Raw genomic sequence first — 6,000 nt, forward strand, 5'->3', positions numbered from 1 at the left:
AATTGGAAATCCTATTGGCTTTGCTTTTTCTTATTTCTTCAAATGGGTTTTTAGCCTCTTATTTAATGGTCTTGTTATTTAATGTTGAAACATGGTGGTGTACCCTACCCACAAAGATGAGAAGGCATAAACATGTCATCTGCGGAATTATTTCAGTTAGAGATTAGAAATAGACAAAACTTATACACAATTTTTTATTTGCATAACAACGTTGACACGAAACTTTAATTTTAACCGGAGAATAACACAAATAGAACCTAAGAAATATATTTAAAATTGTAATTCAATACACCCCTAAATTTTATTCATTAAAATATCATTTTATATTAATTTTTCGTATTAAAAAAATCTTCTTAACTAATACCTTTAGGATGGATAATTAAGAAATTAAAAAAAAGTAAATATTTTAATAGAAATTACGTAAGAGCACATTTTAAAATAAGAATGTATTTTTTTACATCCCAATAAAATCCTTTCTTTTTTATTTATTTAACCGTACTTAGCATTTGCCTTAAGAAAACTATTTGCATTAGTTCCTGTACAATTATTTAAAAATGAGGAATAGATTAAAATACTGTACAGTTTTATAATTAAAAAAAATAGAAAATATTTTTTTTCTAAACAGGTCCTTAGCTTAATTTGGTTTATTAGAATTTTTATAACTAATTGTAAGAGACAAATGGCTTGATGGGATAGCATCCAACCCTTCAGGCTTTAGTTTATAAAAAAATAAAAAATAAAAAAGCTCAAAAATGATCATTTGGTTCTAAACTTGCATTTACACATGGGCTCAGATTGTAACATGTTAGAAACGTACAATGCCTAAATTGAAGTTTTCAACACTGAATTTAATACTTCCATAAGTGTCAACCATGTAACTCATACATCACATGAGAAAAGAGCACCCCGATTCCGACATATTGCCAAAACACTAGGAGTGTGTCATTGTTATGTTATGTTCTGGAATTTATATCGTCTCTCTTGCTTGATTTTTTTTTATTGAATACCCTTCATTCTTTTTCTAAGCAAATTAATGGTTTATGACTATTGCAAAATTATTTAAACTTGATATTATTAATTTTAATTATTCTGAATATTATTTTCACCTAGTTTGGATTACTAGCTATTATATTATTCTTGATTTTGTAATTTCAATTCTCCCTCGCGTATCGTGGTTTTATGTATGTTTTATTTTAGTGTATGCAAAAGACGGCTGTTGGGAGAGGTAAAGTTAACTTCGAAGATTTTTAATCCCAAAAAGAATTGATCTTTTCCTTATTTGACTCAACTATACTTTCGGTACACGACAAAAAACTTACTTTTATGTGTTAATATTTTATAAAAATCTCATGAAAGGAAAGTAAATTCAATGGATTTTCATTGACATGTGAAATTTTAGATTCTAGTGAATAACTCTTAATGACAAACAAAAAATGGTTCTTTTTATTTATTTATTTATTTTTAAAAAAGGCTTAGTTGTTACCCTTTTAGATATTTTATCTCTGTGAATCTATAATTTTCTAAACTTTAGTTGAATTAAAAAGTAAAAAAAAAAATGCATGCATAAGCACTGGACTCTTTGGTTGCTATTGACAACTAAAAAAATATTTCAACAATCAATATTTAATTTAGTGATAGATTAAAAATTAAATGAAAAACATCTAAAATGGTGCACCATATGAATCCTTGCATAGGATTAAAGTAGTGATCAAAATAATCTTCAAGCAATTAATTTAGTAATAAAAAATCTTTAATAGACTAAGCTAATGATGAAATAATAAAAGTCTATAATAATAAAAAAATCTTTAAGTTGCTAATTTAATAACTAAAATTTGAAAAGTTTAATGACATATATAGCCTTTGGAGTAGGCATGACAATGAAACTTATACTCGTGTGTATCCGTCCAAATTCGTCTCAATTTTGACGGAGAATATCCGAGTTGACCGGGTACTGGTTCGGGGTTTGGGGATTATCCGAATTTTTTAATCGGGGTCGGGGTCGGGACGGGGATGTCAGTACCCGTCCCATACACACCGTATCAACCCCGATGATGAAATTATTAAAATTTTATTAATTATTTGTTAATTTTTTTTATAATTTAAGATTCTATTCTTGATGATTTTTGTAGATAAATGTTCTGCAAATACAAGTAGTTAAAAATAAATGTGTAATCATCAACTTTTTTTTTTTAATCAGATTTTCAATATAACTTTTTTATAAAAAAAATTTACAAATCTAACCCAGGGACGAGGTTATCCGATACTGGACGGGCACGGGATGTGGTAACAAATTTTAACCAATCAAATACGGGAGACAATTACGAATAGGGATATATATTGGGGAGTCAGAGTCGAAGACTAGAAAGGCAATACCATTCTCGCCCCACCCGGTTGTCATGTATACTTCGGAGAAGTAAATTGTTAATTCTCTTTATACTATAAAATAAGATCAAATAATTTGATTTCATTAATAATAAAATTATAATTTAAATTAGAAGAGAGATAACATTATTTCATTGGTAATCTGTGAAGTAAGATGACAGGCATCGGCCCACCGCCAAGCACAGTCATCGCAGCCATTGTGCAAGTTCGGTTTACTTTCATTCAAAAGTTTAAAAGAATTGGGTTTAGAAAATTTATTAGAGTCAAATCAGGCGTCAAGATCCAATGAATCTTTAAGAAAATACTTATAAATTACCTATCAATGAAGTATTTACATTGATAGTCATGAGAATTAAATTTATGTTTTTATTTTTTAAATATGAATCTTTCACTTACCAATTAGACTAATTTTTATTGGTTTTGGTTTATTCTTCTTTCGGACAATGATGTTTTGGAGGATTTTTTTTTTTTTCATAAATCAAATGCTCCATTTTCTAATTCAAGATTGACCAAAGTATTGGTTCATGATAACGTGCAACTTTAAAAGTTGCACGTATATTATGTCATCATGTTCGATTGCAGTATTGATTTGTAAGTTATAATTTTCTTAAGAGTGAAGTGCTGGCAATGCCCGCTCAAGAGAATTTTGGGTACTATATGTTATAATATGGTTATTTTTGTCTACTTTGCCCACAAGAAGAAACAATTAACGGGTTTGATTAAATTTAACAAATGAGATTTAAATTTAAAAAAGTTAAGTTCGTTGTCAGTTTTTATTAATTAAAATATAATTTTTTTATTTTAAAAAAAATATGAAATTATTTTAATGATGATTTATATGCTATATATTGTTTTTCTTTTTAAATTGTTCCTATTTTTTCAAATTTGAAATTAAACTATCCGTTATTACGAGTTTTTGGGTATTTTAGTAAAATAAGACATATTAAATAAAATAATATTTTTAAATCATATTTTAATTGATAAGTAATATTTGCCTATAAAAATTGATAAATAATATTTTCATAGTGACTAAAAATAAATATAAAATAAATATATTTTTTATTTTGGAAAAATTAAGAAAACTTAGTGTTCTTACAGACTTTTCGAGAAATATTGACCTAACTACAAACCTAACAACCCCCTTCAGTTTTAGGTGTAAAAAGATATGGATCATCCTATTTACTCAAGTCCTATAAGTGCTATAGCTATACAATGTAAGAGTTCTTTCTTGAGGTGCTAGGCATGAACCTTGCCATGTGTTGTCTCGTCGATGAGTTGGGATATTTGGTGTGGAAAGGACGACAATGATCCAAGGTTTCCTTTTTTGGGCATATACGGGTGATTCGAGATTTCTTAATGCATCAAGATGATCTAGGGTTTCATTTTCTAATGCATTAGCATGAACTTAGGGACGGATTGAAGGGGGCAGGCAAGAGACCTACCAATTGCTAAAGTAATTGTAGTTTTTTTTTTTGGAAAGAAAGTAATCGTAGCTTAGTTTGTTGCATATGATTTTCTGTTTTGTTGATTGGTTAGAACATAATTAGGTTGTTTTTCCTTATTCTTATGGGACATTTGTTTCACCATATCTTGTTGGAATTTTAAAAATACAGAGATGAAAATATATTTTTCATATTCATTAGATGGTAATCAAAAAGATATTTTTGGAGCTTGTTTTATTCCAAGGAAATGACATTCTCATGCTCATATTATTCTTTCGTATTGATTTGATTCCCATAAAAGAATGATGAAATCTGAATTCATATTTCTATGTGATAGGAATTTATTTATTATGTAAAAATACTATTATATCTTCCCTACTAATATCTACCACCACACTACTTTTTTACTTACCTATCAATTATAGTATTCCCGCTATCATAAATTTTATAATCCGGTTATTGTGTAAATTAGAATTTCATTTTACATCTTCTATAATTCTTCTCATCTTTTTTCCTATCCTTTATGTGAAAATTGTACAACTTGCAAAAACATCTTCAGTTGTATTTTAAGTTTGAATTTAATCTCATATATGTATGTTTGAATGATATAGTATGTTGGCGTCATATAGGATCAATTGGTATTGTCCAATTGTTAATATAAAATATAATAAGTTTTTAATATAAAAAGGATATTTTAGTAATATAGCATATATTTTTAGAAGAAAAAAATAATGTGAACTAAACATATTTATTTTAAATATTATAGGAATATAAAAAGATTTCCAATAATTAACCAAACATATTTTTTTAAAATACTAAAAAATATTATTCTCATCTAATATTCGCAAGAATATTTTTACAAATCCAACAAGATTACGTCAAACAAGCGTTCCCTTAGTTTTGTCCTAATAGTAGCTATTATATTTAGTGGCTTACCTTTCCCACTTGTATATAAATTGGTTTTCCCCTTATTGTAAAAAAAAGAAATAATATAAATTTCCCGAGAGTTATTTTCTCTCTTCTTCAAACCTCTTAATGATTGATTCTATAGTTTCTTTTAGATATATATTTGTGTTAACGTGATTATTAATTATAAAAAAATTGATATGTGATAGCATAATAATAAAGGTTGCATAATTACATGAGATTATGTTCTTTTATCTTTCCACAATCACATCAATTAAATTGAACTTATATATTTTCCGTTACAAAGGAGTGTTCCACTCTCTATATATCACCAAAATTGCATCATTATAGAAACTCATAAACAACACTCCAGGTTTTACTCCAATCATTGTGTATCTACTTTCTACTATTATTTTTGTGCATACTTTCTACTTCAGCTTTTTTTTTTGTTGTTGTTAAAAGTAATTATTTTATTGTATGATGATATGTGTGCTTGGAATCACACAAAGAAAAAAGAAAAAGAAAAAGTTCAACACCCTTTGACAGAGTTTTGGATCCGTCTTTGATAATCTAAGAGGCTACAAGTGTTTAGGCACAAAATAGCTTGAGAGTTAGTTCCGTTTCATTTGTTAAAATTTACTATAATAAACAAGATAAATATTTTTATTTTATGTTTGATTTGAAAAAAATCATCCAACAACACAAATTAATCAAACAATAATAATCAAAAAATTATGAGACAATTTTTTATCTCAAGTATAACGTATTCAAAAGACACATATATTCTTACCTCTTTTCAAACATTATATGTTATCATGCCATATATTTTGAATTTATATTATCTACTAGCAGAAATTTTATCATGTTATTTATTTTGAACTCACATTATCTATTAGTTACATTAATATGATCATGTCATGTATTTTAAATTTATATTATCAATTAAGTTGTGTCTTGGTGCAGCGGTAAAATTGTGCCTTGGTGACTTGTTGGTTATGGGTTCGAATCCGGAAACAGCCTACGAAGTTATATCATCACATGCAAACAAGGTTCTCATGTCACCAGCAAGAATTAAAACCACATATTATCCTATAATTCAGATATTTGTTTTATATTATTCTCTTTGTTGGTGTTTTGTACGGTAGTGTATTACAAACAAAACCTAAGTCGTTGGTCTAAGAATTTGCCTATAACAAAATCCTGAAAGATACAAGTGCTTGAGCACTAAGTAGCAAGAGTCAAGAAAATTGTAGCTCGTGTTAAATAAATG

The sequence above is a fragment of the Glycine max genome, chromosome 9, assembly GCF_000004515.6.
Source record: "Glycine max cultivar Williams 82 chromosome 9, Glycine_max_v4.0, whole genome shotgun sequence".
Taxonomy (NCBI): domain Eukaryota; kingdom Viridiplantae; phylum Streptophyta; class Magnoliopsida; order Fabales; family Fabaceae; genus Glycine; species Glycine max.